Source organism: Thalia democratica, unplaced genomic scaffold, assembly GCF_965202585.1.
Source record: "Thalia democratica unplaced genomic scaffold, ktThaDemo2.hap1.1 HAP1_SCAFFOLD_921, whole genome shotgun sequence".
Taxonomy (NCBI): Eukaryota; Metazoa; Chordata; class Thaliacea; order Salpida; family Salpidae; genus Thalia; species Thalia democratica.
The window spans coordinates 14,434-32,830 of record NW_028139867.1 but is presented as its reverse complement, the minus strand read 5'-3'; positions in this window follow the sequence as shown (position 1 = coordinate 32,830).

The window sequence follows — 18,397 nt, the reverse complement described above, 5'->3', positions numbered from 1 at the left end:
TAGTGTTACCTACCAATTGTTAGAATATTTAATGACTTTTGTACTTACCAGGAGAGTCGCGTTAAGTGGGGTATTAGAGCAGATGCTCCAACTAAAAAATTAAAAGATCTCATCTACTATAAAAACTCTTAAAATTATTATTTATCAACGAGATTTTTGTTAATAATTATTTTTTTGAAATAGTGGTACTTCTATCTTATTAAGCTAGTGTTTTAAAATATAAAGTTTTTTTAATACTTTTAAAACTTCCGTACCTTAAATACAATTAATAGCCATTGGTACTTACAAATAGTAAAATGTGTCAGGCGACTTAAGTATGGAAGATTACGTTAAACCAAAACAAAAAGACCAAAAATTTATAATACAGTATACATTTACATTACAGTTCAAAAAACGTTGGTCATGAGTAGTATACAACTAACTGAATATAATTTTTAAATGAAAGATTATAAACTTTGAAAACTCCAAAAAAAAATAAATAAGTAAGATGATGTAAAATTAAAATAATATTTTTTTTAGCGTTTTACTTAATTTCACAGTTTTACTTGTTCAACTGTCTTCGATTAACGCAAAGAAAAAATATAATGTCTTGTTCATAATCTAAACACAAAATATATTGCATATAACGAACATATATGCTCAGTAAAACTTTACTTTCAGTGTATTAGTATAGCATTTAGTAGTAAAAAGTATTTTTGTTTGTGCCGTTAACATAAGTTAATATTTTTATGAGAAAATTTTTAAGTATGAACTTTAATATCAATTAAGTAAATTTTTTTGTTAAAATAAATACATTTTTTTTATCGAGCTTTATCATTAATTCTCAGTAATCTTACTTCAAGCGGAATTTTATAGGAGTTAAGTTTTTTGCACGTGTGGTTGTATATTTCGTAACAATAGAATTTTTTATTACTTTTAACCACTTTAGAAAATGCTAAAATATCTCCTTTAAGCTTCAATTTTATATTTGTACTTATTTTAGTTTGAATTGCTTTCGATTTATAAAGACTAAGTAGTACTTAACAAAAATAAAAATATATTTATATTTACGAGTACAACAAAATTTAATTTCCATAATCTATAAATACTTCAATATTCTATAAATATCGTGTCTACAAAGACTACTTAACTTTAGGTATTAACAAAAAAGATTTTAAAGTGTATTATTGTATTATTTTAAATATTATTTATTAAGTTTGGATTTTTTTTTGTGTAATAAACATTAAGTATTTATATATTGCTAACTTTCGTAAACAAAAATGTTCAAGTGTGTTAATTATTGAATAAAATAGACAGGATATCATATGACTAAAAAAATGTACATTTAACGCACACAAAGAAACTAAGAGTAATTTTATTTTTAAACACTAAACAAATACTGCACACATCTTAAAATCTTAAATTTTTAAAGTTTTTCTGTTAAAACATTTAAATTAAAGCTTATTTTGTTTTTGTATAAACGTTAACTTAATGTAAACTTTATACCATTTGAAATCATGTATATGAAAATTTTTATCTTTAACTTAAAATTATTTGTAATTAAAGTTTAAAAAACTATAAAGCTACTTAAATACTTAACTAAATTATCAATTGTACAAGTTGAAGTATAAAAGCAATCTATTTTTAAAATGAAGTGGTGTTAACAAAATTCGTATGTCTTTTAAAATTTTGATATTTTTTTCCTAAAATGTTTGATAAGTTTAATTTCCATTTAATTTATTTTTTTTTAGTTGCAATTAATTGCTTATGTTTTATTGTTTCATCGAAAACAACAAATTCATATGGTGGAACTAACAAAATTAACTTGATGTACTTTATTTAATGTAGCTGAAAAATAATTAAATGTTAACGTAGATAGTTTACTTTTATTGTTAACACTTTCTTGGTAAAATTTATAAAAAAAACTTTTTATGACCGTTTTAAATGTGTCTAACAACTATTTACTATATATAAAGACTCTTCGGTTATATGTCAACCAAAATTTAACAGTATATGTATAAAATCAGAAATGATTAAATATCGTTTTCATTAAAATTTACTAGCAGTTAAATTTTTTTTTCTTTAAAAGCTTGTCTTATTTTTTATTCCTCGCAACCATATTTATAAAGAATTAAAAATAAAAAATCATAGTTACTCGGATTTTTATCTCTAAAAAAATTTACTTTTTTAAATTGAGTTAAAGCTATTTGTTTACAACTACTTTAAAAGATATACTTTTTGATTTTTGTATACACCAGTATAATTTTAGCGGAAAAAACAAATTTTACAACAATCTATATATATATATATATATAAAAAGTTTTATTCAAAGATGAAAAAACGAGAAGAACTCAAGTTTCGTGATTACTCACTCATCAGCTTCAAACAAGTTTAAAATAAAGCACAAAACAAAATCACTAATGAAGGTAAAAAATTTTTTTTGCATAAATAGATTATGACGTAATTTTGAAACTATCAAAAATCGTGCAAAACGGCTTGTGCAAAAACTAATCTACCAACAGACAATAAACTAGCGAAAATTCATATAACTTCATTGAGTAATTACATATTAGGACAGATAATTGGAAGAGATAAGATAAAATTAAGATGCAAATTTGAAATTTAGGTTATTTTAAGATGAAATTAAAACTTGTTAAACTTTAAAAAGCTTACTTTTATTTTTTTTTTACTTTAGACCAAGTCTTAAGTTGGTTTTATTGGATTAGAGGAACAGAAGTACAGCTTTTTCAAGTTCGATGTGGTCGATTATTATCCTTCTATTAGTGAAGAGTTGGTGATTAAATCACTGAACTTTGCTAATAATTACATTAGCGTACCTGCCGAGGACTTAAGTCTGATAAGAAATGCATGCAAATCGGTACTCTGCGAACAAGGAGCTCTGTGGTGTATGAAAGGGAGTAAATACCACCAACTCACTTTTTGACGTAGCACAGGGGTCTTACATGGGCGCAGAACTATGCGAACTTGTTGGACTTTTCTTGTTAGACGGGTTAAAAGATATCTTTGGTTTAAATAGAGTTGGGCTATACAGAGACGATGGTCTAGCTGTATTGCCCAACTCTTCTGGCTTTAAAGGTTGAGAAGCTAAAAAAACAAACACATGCCTTCTTCAAATCTATGGGTTGAGAGTCACTGTGGAATCTCCACTAGTGATAACTGACTTCCTAGATGTGAAGCTCAACTTGAATGATATCTCTTTTATGCCTTACAGGAAACAAAACGCTAAAATTATGTATGTCAACAAACAATCAAGCAACCTAAAAACATTATAAAACAAATTCCTACATAATAAATCAACGCCTAAATAAACGATCAAGCAAAGAAGAAAATTTTTTAAAAACTAAAGATGAATATGAAAAAATAATGAAAAAATGCGGATACGACAACAAACTTAAATTCGAAAAACCTGAGCAACAACCCAATAATCAAAAACACAAAAGAAAAGAAATGTAATCTGGTATAACCCTCCTTTTAGCAATTCTGTAAAGACTAATATTGGAAGAAAATTTATAAATCTAGTCAAGAAACACTTCAATAAACAAAATCCGCTAACTAAAATCTTCAACAAACATAATATGCGAATAAGTTATTCGTGTACGGAAAATTTAGAGAATATCATTAAGGCACACAACCAAAAAATTTTAAAATCAAAACTCAGGAATTCAAAGTGAATGCGGCTGCGCTGGTAGCTGTAAATAATAATTTGAAAGGGGGTAATTGCCGTTTCAGAGAACATCGTCTACAAGGCCACAGTTAACTCTGGCGTTGAGACGAGGTTCTATGTCGGCTTGTGCTCGACTCAGTTTAGATTCAGGTATGCCCAATCATAAAAAATCTTTTAAAGGCGGCATATATGAAAATGACACTGAAACTTTCGAAGTATGTTTGTGGCTTAAAGCGCAGCGGCATTGACTACGAAATATCCTGGGAAGTTATAAAAAGAGCACAGCCTATAGCCGACGGCAATAGCCCGATATGTAGGCCTGTGTCTCAAAGAAGCATCAGCCGTTGTATATGCACTGAAAGACAAAGATGTTTGAACAAAAGAAGCGAGTTTGTATCGTCTTGCAGACATATAAAAAAGTCGCTTTTAAAGTTTAACAAAGTTTTAATTTCATCTTAAAATAACCTAAATTTCAATTTGCATCTTAATTTTATCTTTATCTCTTCCAATTATCTGTCCTAATATGTAATTACTCAATGAAGTTATATGAATTTTCGCTAGTTTATTGTCTGTTGGTAGATTAGTTTTTGCACAAGCCGTTTTGCACGATTTTGATAGTTTCAAAAATTACGTCATAATCTATTTATGCAAAAAAATTTTTACCTTCATTAGTGATTTTGTTTTGTGCTTTATTTTAAACTTGTTTGAAGCTGATGAGTGAGTAATCACGAAACTTGAGTTCTTCTCGTTTTTTCATCTTTGAATAAAACTTTTTATTAACAAAGCCCTCAAGGTGGGCTCAGTCTGAAAAATTTAATTTATTAAGTTAAATAACTAATTCTATCATTGCTCCTATTTATAGTTGAGCACAGTAAACTTTTATAAATTCTAAATTGATCAAAAAAGATGTCAAATTTTAAGAAGTTTGAAATTAAGCATTCGACGAAAAATATCCCAAATGCAAGTGAATCAGTATACAAAGAAGCCCTTATACAAAAAACACAACATCTTGTTAGGCGTATGAGTGGAAGGCAAAGTTTTTCGAAGAAGAAGATGTGTCAACAGAAGATCATGACAACTACGGCTTCAAAACCACACGTACACCAAAGCCGATAGAACATCTGCAGGCTTTTTGAAGAAGATCTAATCAGAATGGTGCAAAACGTGGAGTTCAGAAAAACAAGAAGCCAATTCCAGACGGAACTATTAAAATTGTGCGGGATATAGGTAAGTGCAAAAATTTGATTGTACCTTCAGACAAAACTGCAAACTTTTATGAAATTTCAGTGAGTGAATATAGAAAATTATTAATTAACAACATTACTAAAGACTATGTAAAATGTAATATAACAACTTTAAATAAAATAAACTTAGAAGCTAAAAATTTAACAAAAACACTTAAAATACACGACAGAATAAAAAAACTGCCGTTAAAAAGTGCATATATAACGGTTAAAGACCACAAAGAGAATTTTTTAACACACCCTAAATGTAAGATTGATTAACCCAACTAAGTCTGAAGTAGGACGTATATGTAAGGTCAAAATCGACCGCATCAACAAAGCTGTGCGTTCTGAAAATCCAAACTTATGCAGTGGACCAACACAGACCAAGTCTTAAGTTGGTTTAGTTGGATTAGAGGAACAGAAGTACAGCTTTTTCAAGTTCGATGTGGTCGATTATTATCCTTCTATTAGTGAAGAGTTGGTGATTAAATCACTGAACTTTGCTAATAATTACATTAGCTGTACCTGCAGAGGACTTAAGTCTGATAAGAAATGCATGCAAATCGGTACTCTGCGAACAAGGAGCTCTGTGGTGTAGAAAGGGAGTAAATACCACCAACTCACTTTTGACGTAGCACAGGGGTCTTACAATGGGCGCAGAACTATGCGAACTTGTTGGACTTTTCTTGTTAGACGGGTTAAAAGATATCTTTGGTTTAAATAGAGTTGGGCTATACAGAGACGATGGTCTAAGCTGTATTGCCCAACTCTTCTGGCTTTAAAGTTGAGAAGCTAAAAAAACAAACACAATGGCTTCTTCAAATCAATGGGGTTGAGAGTCAACCTGTGGAATCTCCACTAGTGATAACTGACTTCCTAGATGTGAAGCTCAACTTGAATGATATCTCTTTTATGCCTTACAGGAACAAAACGCTAAAATTATGTATGTCAACAAACAATCAAAGCACCCTAAAAACATATAAAACAAATTCCTAACATAATAAATCAACGCCTAAATAAACGATCAAGCAAAGAAGAAAATTTTTTAAAAACTAAAGATGAATATGAAAAAATAATGAAAAAATGCGGATACGACAACAAACTTAAATTCGAAAAACCTGAGCAACAACCCAATAATCAAAAACACAAAAGAAAAAGAAATGTAATCTGGTATAACCCTCCTTTTAGCAATTCTGTAAAGACTAATATTGGAAGAAAATTTATAATCTAGTCAAGAAACACTTCAATAAACAAAATCCGCTAACTAAAATCTTCAACAAACATAATATGCGAATAAGTTATTCGTGTACGGAAAATTTAGAGAATATCATTTAAGGCACACAACCAAAAAATTTTAAATCAAAACTCAGGAATTCAAAGTGAATGCGGCTGCGCTGGTAGCTGTAAATATAATTTGAAAGGGGTAATTGCCGTTCAGAGAAACATCGTCTACAAGGCCACAGTTAACTCTGGCGTTGAGACGAGGTTCTATGTCGGCTTGTGCTCGACTCAGTTTAGATTCAGGTATGCCAATCATAAAAAATCTTTTAAAAGGCGGCATATATGAAAATGACACTGAACTTTCGAAGTATGTTTGTGGCTTAAAGCGCAGCGGCATTGACTACGAAATATCCTGGGAAGTTATAAAAAGAGCACAGCCTATAGCCGACGGCAATAGCCCGATATGTAGGCTGTGTCTCAAAGAAGCATCAGCCGTTGTATATGCACTGAAAGACAAAAGATGTTTGAACAAAAGAAGCGAGTTTGTATCGTCTTGTAGACATATAAAAAAGTCGCTTTTAAAGTTTAACAAGTTTTAATTTCATCTTAAAATAACCTAAATTTCAATTTGCATCTTAATTTTATCTTTATCTCTTCCAATTATCTGTCCTAATATGTAATTACTCACTGAAGTTATATGAATTTTCGCTAGTTTATTGTCTGTTGGTAGATTAGTTTTTGCACAGGCCGTTTTGCACGATTTTTGATAGTTTCAAAATTACGTCATAATCTATTTATGCAAAAAAATTTTTTACCTTCATTAGTGATTTTGTTTTGTGCTTTATTTTAAACTTGTTTGAAGCTGATGAGTGAGTAATCACGAAACTTGAGTTCTTCTCGTTTTTTCATCTTTGAATAAAACTTTTTATTAACAAAGCCCTCAAGGTGGGCTCAGTCTGAAAAATTTAATTTATTAAGTTAAATAACTTAATTCTATCATTGCTCCTATTTATAGTTGAGCACAGTAAACTTTTATAAATTCTAAATTGATCAAAAAAGATGTCAAATTTTAAGAAGTTTGAAATTAAGCATTCGACGAAAAATATCCCAAATGCAAGTGAATCAGTATACAAAGAAGCCCTTATACAAAAAACACAACATCTTGTTAGGCGTATGAGGTGGAAGGCAAAGTTTTTCGAAGAAGAAGATGTGTCAACAGAAGATCATGACAACTACGGCTTCAAAACCACACGTACACCAAAGCCGATAGAACATCTGCAGGCTTTTGAAGAAGATCTAATCAGAATGGTGCAAAACGTGGAGTTCAGAAAAACAAGAAGCCAATTCCAGACGGAACTATTAAAAATTGTGCGGGATATAGGTAAGTGCAAAAATTTGATTGTACCTTCAGACAAAACTGCAAACTTTTATGAAATTTCAGTGAGTGAATATAGAAAATTATTAATTAACAACATTACTAAAGACTATGTAAAATGTAATATAACAACTTTAAATAAAATAAACTTAGAAGCTAAAAATTTAACAAAAACACTTAAAATACACGACAGAATAAAAAAACTGCCGTTAAAAAGTGCATATATAACGGTTAAAGACCACAAAGAGAATTTTTTAACACACCCTAAATGTAGATTGATTAACCCAACTAAGTCTGAAGTAGGACGTATATGTAAGGTCAAAATCGACCGCATCAACAAAGCTGTGCGTCTGAAATCCAAACTTATGCAGTGGACCAACACAGACCAAGTCTTAAGTTGGTTTATTGGATTAGAGGAACAGAAGTACAGCTTTTTCAAGTTCGATGTGGTCGATTATTATCCTTCTAATAGTGAAGAGTTGGTGATTAAATCACTGAACTTTGCTAATAATTACATTAGCGTACCTGCCGAGGACTTAAGTCTGATAAGAAATGCATGCAAATCGGTACTCTGCGAACAAGGAGCTCTGTGGTGTAGAAAGGGAGTAAATACCACCAACTCACTTTTTGACGTAGCACAGGGGTCTTACATGGGCGCAGAACTATGCGAACTTGTTGGACTTTTCTTGTTAGACGGGTTAAAAGATATCTTTGGTTTAAATAGAGTTGGGCTATACAGAGACGATGGTCTAGCTGTATTGCCCAACTCTTCTGGCTTTAAAGTTGAGAAGCTAAAAAAACAAACACATGCCTTCTTCAAATCTATGGGGTTGAGAGTCACTGTGGAATCTCCACTAGTGATAACTGACTTCCTAGATGTGAAGCTCAACTTGAATGATATCTCTTTTATGCCTTACAGGAAACAAAACGCTAAAATTATGTATGTCAACAAACAATCAAGCCACCCTAAAAACATTATAAAACAAATTCCTAACATAATAAATCAACGCCTAAATAAACGATCAAGCAAAGAAGAAAATTTTTTAAAAACTAAAGATGAATATGAAAAAATAATGAAAAAATGCGGATACGACAACAAACTTAAATTCGAAAAACCTGAGCAACAACCCAATAATCAAAAACACAAAAGAAAAAGAAATGTAATCTGGTATAACCCTCCTTTTAGCAATTCTGTAAAGACTAATATTGGAAGAAAATTTATAAATCTAGTCAAGAAACACTTCAATAAACAAAATCCGCTAACTAAAATCTTCAACAAACATAATATGCGAATAAGTTATTCGTGTACGGAAAATTTAGAGAATATCATTAAGGCACACAACCAAAAAATTTTAAATCAAAACTCAGGAATTCAAAGTGAATGCGGCTGCGCTGGTAGCTGTAAATATAATTTGAAAGGGGGTAATTGCCGTTCAGAGAACATCGTCTACAAGGCCACAGTTAACTCTGGCGTTGAGACGAGGTTCTATGTCGGCTTGTGCTCGACTCAGTTTAGATTCAGGTATGCCAATCATAAAAAATCTTTTAAAGGCGGCATATATGAAAATGACACTGAACTTTCGAAGTATGTTTGTGGCTTAAAGCGCAGCGGCATTGACTACGAAATATCCTGGGAAGTTATAAAAAGAGCACAGCCTATAGCCGACGGCAATAGCCCGATATGTAGGCTGTGTCTCAAAGAAGCATCAGCCGTTGTATATGCACTGAAAGACAAAAGATGTTTGAACAAAAGAAGCGAGTTTGTATCGTCTTGCAGACATATAAAAAAGTCGCTTTTAAAGTTTAACAAGTTTTAATTTCATCTTAAAATAACCTAAATTTCAATTTGCATCTTAATTTTATCTTTATCTCTTCCAATTATCTGTCCTAATATGTAATTACTCAATGAAGTTATATGAATTTTCGCTAGTTTATTGTCTGTTGGTAGATTAGTTTTTGCACAAGCCGTTTTGCACGATTTTTGATAGTTTCAAAATTACGTCATAATCTATTTATGCAAAAAAAAATTTTTTACCTTCATTAGTGATTTTGTTTTGTGCTTTATTTTAAACTTGTTTGAAGCTGATGAGTGAGTAATCACGAAACTTGAGTTCTTCTCGTTTTTTCATCTTTGAATAAAACTTTTTATTAACAAAGCCCTCAAGGTGGGCTCAGTCTGAAAAATTTAATTTATTAAGTTAAATAACTTAATTCTATCATTGCTCCTATTTATAGTTGAGCACAGTAAACTTTTATAAATTCTAAATTGATCAAAAAAGATGTCAAATTTTAAGAAGTTTGAAATTAAGCATTCGACGAAAAATATCCCAAATGCAAGTGAATCAGTATACAAAGAAGCCCTTATACAAAAAACACAACATCTTGTTAGGCGTATGAGGTGGAAGGCAAAGTTTTTCGAAGAAGAAGATGTGTCAACAGAAGATCATGACAACTACGGCTTCAAAACCACACGTACACCAAAGCCGATAGAACATCTGCAGGCTTTTGAAGAAGATCTAATCAGAATGGTGCAAAACGTGGAGTTCAGAAAAACAAGAAGCCAATTCCAGACGGAACTATTAAAAATTGTGCGGGATATAGGTAAGTGCAAAAATTTGATTGTACCTTCAGACAAAACTGCAAACTTTTATGAAATTTCAGTGAGTGAATATAGAAAATTATTAATTAACAACATTACTAAAGACTATGTAAAATGTAATATAACAACTTTAAATAAAATAAACTTAGAAGCTAAAAATTTAACAAAAACACTTAAAATACACGACAGAATAAAAAAACTGCCGTTAAAAAGTGCATATATAACGGTTAAAGACCACAAAGAGAATTTTTTAACACACCCTAAATGTAGATTGATTAACCCAACTAAGTCTGAAGTAGGACGTATATGTAAGGTCAAAATCGACCGCATCAACAAAGCTGTGCGTCTGAAATCCAAACTTATGCAGTGGACCAACACAGACCAAGTCTTAAGTTGGTTTATTGGATTAGAGGAACAGAAGTACAGCTTTTTCAAGTTCGATGTGGTCGATTATTATCCTTCTATTAGTGAAGAGTTGGTGATTAAATCACTGAACTTTGCTAATAATTACATTAGCGTACCTGCCGAGGACTTAAGTCTGATAAGAAATGCATGCAAATCGGTACTCTGCGAACAAGGAGCTCTGTGGTGTAGAAAGGGAGTAAATACCACCAACTCACTTTTTGACGTAGCACAGGGGTCTTACATGGGCGCAGAACTATGCGAACTTGTTGGACTTTTCTTGTTAGACGGGTTAAAAGATATCTTTGGTTTAAATAGAGTTGGGCTATACAGAGACGATGGTCTAGCTGTATTGCCCAACTCTTCTGGCTTTAAAGTTGAGAAGCTAAAAAAACAAACACATGCCTTCTTCAAATCTATGGGGTTGAGAGTCACTGTGGAATCTCCACTAGTGATAACTGACTTCCTAGATGTGAAGCTCAACTTGAATGATATCTCTTTTATGCCTTACAGGAAACAAAACGCTAAAATTATGTATGTCAACAAACAATCAAGCCACCCTAAAAACATTATAAAACAAATTCCTAACATAATAAATCAACGCCTAAATAAACGATCAAGCAAAGAAGAAAATTTTTTAAAAACTAAAGATGAATATGAAAAAATAATGAAAAAATGCGGATACGACAACAAACTTAAATTCGAAAAACCTGAGCAACAACCCAATAATCAAAAACACAAAAGAAAAAGAAATGTAATCTGGTATAACCCTCCTTTTAGCAATTCTGTAAAGACTAATATTGGAAGAAAATTTATAAATCTAGTCAAGAAACACTTCAATAAACAAAATCCGCTAACTAAAATCTTCAACAAACATAATATGCGAATAAGTTATTCGTGTACGGAAAATTTAGAGAATATCATTAAGGCACACAACCAAAAAATTTTAAATCAAAACTCAGGAATTCAAAGTGAATGCGGCTGCGCTGGTAGCTGTAAATATAATTTGAAAGGGGGTAATTGCCGTTCAGAGAACATCGTCTACAAGGCCACAGTTAACTCTGGCGTTGAGACGAGGTTCTATGTCGGCTTGTGCTCGACTCAGTTTAGATTCAGGTATGCCAATCATAAAAAATCTTTTAAAGGCGGCATATATGAAAATGACACTGAACTTTCGAAGTATGTTTGTGGCTTAAAGCGCAGCGGCATTGACTACGAAATATCCTGGGAAGTTATAAAAAGAGCACAGCCTATAGCCGACGGCAATAGCCCGATATGTAGGCTGTGTCTCAAAGAAGCATCAGCCGTTGTATATGCACTGAAAGACAAAAGATGTTTGAACAAAAGAAGCGAGTTTGTATCGTCTTGCAGACATATAAAAAAGTCGCTTTTAAAGTTTAACAAGTTTTAATTTCATCTTAAAATAACCTAAATTTCAATTTGCATCTTAATTTTATCTTTATCTCTTCCAATTATCTGTCCTAATATGTAATTACTCAATGAAGTTATATGAATTTTCGCTAGTTTATTGTCTGTTGGTAGATTAGTTTTTGCACAAGCCGTTTTGCACGATTTTTGATAGTTTCAAAATTACGTCATAATCTATTTATGCAAAAAAAATTTTTTACCTTCATTAGTGATTTTGTTTTGTGCTTTATTTTAAACTTGTTTGAAGCTGATGAGTGAGTAATCACGAAACTTGAGTTCTTCTCGTTTTTTCATCTTTGAATAAAACTTTTTATTAACAAAGCCCTCAAGGTGGGCTCAGTCTGAAAAATTTAATTTATTAAGTTAAATAACTTAATTCTATATATATATATATATATATATTTCTACCTTGTAAGTTCTAAAACTACATGTATATTGTATTGCAGCTTTACATTCTTCATTAAATTTTGTTCAAAGACTCATACATTTCTTGTTAGTTCAAGTTGAAATTTGTGAAATGGAGATTAAAAGTAAAAGACATCTTACAAAAACCAACCGTCAAATTGTGTGTCCATATTGCAAACTCGCTCAATGCAATTGCACATTCCAGCTTGAAAAACTTTAAATTGTTTGATATTTTATTTGTTTATTCTTTTTTGATATGAAATTATTTAATTGATGATCTCGTTTGATTTGGTTCAAACGAGTGAAACATTGTTTTGTTAACAAAATTAGATTTTGAATTGATATTTTACTTACTTTAATGCTAGTTTGTGTGAATAATCAGACTTAATTTCAATAAAATAGTAAAGTTTTTAGATCATTTAAACATTTTTGGTTTGTTGTTTGCATTAAATAAACATATTCTTTTACAAAACAAAACCTTTACATTTATGTTATCAGAAAGTTTTATAGATTTTCTGCAATTTTTAAGACAAACTTATAGTTTGACATAGTTAGTGAATGTGATAAAATGTTTTGTATATAAAATTGTGAATTTTACTAAAATACTAATACAAAAAATAATTTAATTACACACTCGTTTTAGAACATCTTAAAGCTGTTGTTTTGTTTGTACATAAAGTATGTTAAAATATTTGTTTCTATATGGATTATAAACCTTAAAATATATTTTTCTGAACTTATTTTTGTTAAAACTTCAAACACTCTGACTTTTGTATCAACAAAAATTAACATCAATAATTATCAAAAGCTATACAAAGCTTGTTATAAATACATTTTGAGTAAGTTTATAAGTTAGTAGCTAGCTGTCAACATATTTTATTGGTTAACAAAAACAAATTAAGCATTAACTATTTAGGAGTAAACTATTTTGTACATTTAATAAATACATTGTGCTATAAGATAGTTTAAAACGATTTCAATGTAGTTATAAATTTAACTTATGAAAAATTAATTTAGCTGAGTCGTGCTGTAAAACAATACATTACGGTTATATTGCTTGTAGGTTATATTGCTTGTAGTAGTAAAAACTTGAGCTACAAACTTAAAGAACAGTTTTTTTTAGACCACTTCGGGAATTTCTCACTAAGAAAAGATACAAATTAGTCTCACAACTGTTGTTATGACAGAATTGTAGACCTCAACAAAGTATAACCAGTTTGACTTTTATACATTAAACATATTTTGCAGGGTAAACTTCAAAAACAAAGTATTTGATGGACGCAGTTGCACTTTTAATTGAGATTTTTAAAATTTTTCTATCACAAGCCCTGGATACCTAATGTAAGTTTAAAAAGTTAGCAGCCCACATTTACATGTTTGTGGGCTGCATTCGGCCTGAAATTTGCGGACCCATGCATTTTACTGGTTTCAAGTCGAAATTAACTTTATTACAGTTTTCACAACAAATCTATATGATCAGAAATCAAAAGCTAATTAAAATTGTTTAATTTAATCTATTTTTAAAATGTTGCCTAAAAAAATTAAAATTGAACTGTTGAAATCTAAAACGCCTTAAATAATAAACAAATTTCATCGACATGCATTAAAATCTGCGAGCTCCCAATGAATCTTTTTCATATAAATTAATTATTAAGATGAATAAGTAATTAAGTTCAAATTTATCTAAAAAAGTATTTTAAAAGCAATTTAAGTACCACAAGTTTTAAAAATGTCCAAACTTTTTTAACACGACTTATTTATTACAATATTTTATGTTTATAGTTTTTCTACTTGTACAATTTATACTAGTCTTTCCTAAAATTTTGATTTATAAATATTCTACCATTCAATGCAAAAAGTTTTAATATACGTTATTATAATGGTATAAAACTTACCTTAAGTACACGCTATACAAAAACAAAACAAACCTTAAGTTAAAAGTCTAAAGAAATAAATTTCACAATGTTACGTTTTTAAAATGTGTTAAGTATTTATATACATTAAAGTTAAGTTTGAACTATTCATTTTACTGTGAAAATAATTTTAGTTTACTTTAGTATGTTGAATTTATAAATTTAGTTGATTTTTATTATTCTAAAAAGTTGCAGTACAATAAAAAAGCTTTAATTAATAATATCTTAAACATAAAATATGTATTTTATTGAATCAAACTTATAAGTTTCAATTACTAAATTTTCAAATATTTGTTTGTACTAAGTAATACCATTTACACTTACTACACTTATTACAACAAAATCACTGTCAAAAATTAAATTAAAAAATAATTACAAAGTAAAAAGTTAATTAAATTTAAATTAATGGTTTTTCAATAAAAATCATAGCTTATAAAGTAATACAGGATATAAAAAACACTAACTGATTTTTTTTTTGTTTTAATGACAAATTTTATTATGTAAAATTAAACTTCTTATATATTTAAACAAATCAATCAAGTTAATTCTTGAGTTTCAAAAAGTTCTTCTAAGTTCCTTGAACTATGTAGATGTAAAAAAGTTATTATAAAGTTAGCATTAATTAAAAACACTTTGTATGTTTCTTCACAAAAGATATTTTCATAAAAACTATAAAATAACATACAAAGCTACTTGTTTCTGTAAAATATTATCTGTATTGTTTTTCTAATTTGCTAAATATAGTTACTAAAACTGTTTTTTACTAATGATTTAATTATTTATGCATATAATTGTCTTAAAAAAACTTCGTAAGTATACCCTTAATATTTTAATGCATAGTTAGCTTAGATAATTCAAATGTACGTAATAGCCTGAAAATATAAACAAATTCTAGTTGTAATTACTTAAACCTTGAAATCACAAGCTTTAAAACAAATACTATTTTAAAGTACCAATTCAGCTTATGAGTAAAATCAATTGCTTTTTAAAGTTTAATCTATCATTAACTACCCTCGTTAAGAATTTTTGCTATAGTACCCCAAGACAAAATAAAATGTTATGCTTTAAGAAACTGCTTTACTCGATGAGAAGTATACCTTTTGGTTACCTTAAAGACAAAATAGCAGCATTGGATATGTTAATTTTTAAGTCTTAAATTTTTATCAACCCTCTCTGACTGTAAATTAGTAACTTTAATAATTCAACAGCTAAACAACTACAAAGGCCATGTGAATCAAAACTTATTTATATAAAAAATATACCGTCTCTTAGTTGAAATCGTATAATGAAAAAATGTTACTTTTAAAGAAACATAAAAAAAAATTTTGGTGAATAAACAGTTTTGAAGAAAGTGTCCAATACAAAAGGGAAAATTTTTACTGTGAATATCCTCAAAGTCGTATTATTATTAAAAACTATTTTAAACTTTTAAACGTAGGCATCTCACACTTTCTGTATGTATTACTTGCACCATATTAAAGTATTTATTTTTAAAATATGAATTCACAAAAGTGCTAGTAATGAAATAACGAAAATGGTCTAATTAGCTTATTGAAAAATATTTACTAATAATTGATTAGTATTGAGAGTTCAATTTTTATAATTAAAAACATGATTAAAATTGTTTCAAGAAAGCTCGTTTGCTTTAAATTTGCGGGGGAAAATTAGAACTAACATATTAATACAGTTTATTGAAAATTTACTATTAGTTTACATAATGAATTTTCTGTAGTATACAATTTTTCGTCCATTTATCAGTACTTTACATTATAAAAACGCAGTATATTACGATTGGTAACTTGGTTAGAACTTTAAAAAATTATTGCAAAAGTTGTAAAAAAAATTTCTCTTTATACCCCATTAGGTTTGTGATACAAAATATCGTGTTTGCTTGAAGCTAAGACTTCTTAATAACATAATTTTAGTTGGATCTACAAAATAGGATAACTTCATGCATTTTTTAATTCAGTCAAAACTTTTACTTGATAATTTTAAAAAAAGAAAGTTTTAATAATTAAAGACTACTGATTAGTCATACTACTCTAGGTGTACGGCTCAATGACCGAGATGCTCTTGTATAACAAAATAGAAAATTTAAACTAAATATAAACTTTGTTGTTTTAAATGACTGCCTATGGCGTTAAAGAATAATTTAAACACATAACAACCTAAACAATCAATTTTTTGTGCTCAGTAAGTCGTCAGCCTGTGCACAAGTTAATTCTACATCTAACTCTTTATAAGAACGTTAATTTTGTAGGACCTATTCGTGTTTTTTTTTGTATTTCTATTTTGAAATGTTTTGTTTTACTGATGGATTGCTTTTTTGTTTATATTCAATAAACTTCCATAAATAAAAGATCAATATTTATTATTTTATGTTTAAGTGAAGAAGTGATAAAATATAACTTAAACCCTTCACTACCTTTTAAGTTTTTCTGTAAATACACCTTTACTTCCGAATCCTGAATCATCTTCTTACTCTTTACCTTCAACATACAACATTAGTCGTCAAAAAAAAACTATAGTAAACATGGAATTAAAAAATCTATAAGTTAGGTGTAGGTTTTCAGAATAATTTTAGATACCATTTTATTAGATGGTAAACACTTTTTAATTATACCAAATTTGTAAGATATAAGTTTGTGACAACTTTAAATCTAAGTAAATATTCACAGCTAAAAATAAAATACTTTAATATGAATGTTATAAGTTCCTCTAGTTTACCAAGTAATGTTACTTAGTAAGTACCTTTCTTAAGAGTAACATGTTTGTATGGAAATTATTAACTCTGAAAAAATTATTTTTAAGTTTTTGTCGAACTTAGATACTTTATTTAAAATGTTTCTATTAATTGATCATTTTGTGTTAAAAAAAATTCTTTTTGATTTGTTTTTAGAAGTGATTAAAAAAAATTATTATCAAAACAAATGAAGATTTGTGGTAACTTATTTTTAATTTACTAGTTATAAAAAAAATTAAAACAGATAGTTAGAAAATCGTTTTTGAAGGATTAGTGATTTATAAGATCTCTTAAAAAAAGAAAGATTTAGCTTCTCAAAGTAGTTTCAACTAGATTTAGCTGATAAAGTAACTAGGGGAAGATACTTCAAAAATAAAAAATGTTTAAAATCTAAAAAGCACTAAAATTGTTTATGCTGTAAATCGGTTAAGAGTACAATTTTAATTATTAAAATTGTTTTCAAATTTAATTTTGAAATAAAATACGCCATACGAGCTAGAAATTTAGTCTTAGCAGGTCGGATTTGACCCGTAGGTTTCCAACCCTTCATTTACTTGAAATATTTCTAACTTAAACTTATATTATTTAATACATAAATGAAAACTACAATGCATACAATAAACAACATAAACTATATTTTTAGATTTTAAATATTAAAAATATTCTGTCAGTACACAACCTAATAGTTTGACTAAAAAATAGTAAATTTATACATGTGGAATAAAGCCCAGATTTGTTTTCATTTTATGAAATATTGTGAGGTAAAAATAAAAAAATATATTGCAGGAAAACCTTGAACGAATGTGAGATTAAAGATAACTCTAAGTTCTTAAAAACAACATTTTATTTTAATTTCCTTTACAAAACTACAACATAGTTTAAGTACCTGATTTAAGTTTTACTTTTATTATATTTTATTCTTGAAGTATTAATCTAAATCAGGGTTTCGCAAACTTTTTTAAATGGTCCCTTCTAAAGAAATTAAAAAACCTATGGTCCCCTTCAACAATATTTCTTAAAAAACTACCATTAAAACCGCCTAAGACATTTTTTTTTGCTTTTCATCAATCAACTCCAGAACATCTAGTTTACTTTTCAAAACTATCAATAAAAAAGCCTCAGAATATCTAGTGTAAGTTTCAAGTTATGACCTCATGACTCCCCTTTGATGCTTATGGCCCCACAAGAGGGCCACTTGGCCCATTTTGGGAAACCCTGATCTAAATAAATGTTAAAAGCAAAACTGTTATGAAAAAATTTAAGCAAAAAATATGTGAAACAATTGTATGCTATCAATAAAATTATTTGATGATTTGATGATCAATACTTGAAAATTTAAAATAATAGAAATAAAAACTACTAATTTTAAACACTGAATCAAAACAAATTAAAACATACAGTTTAAAGATCTTCTAAACAGA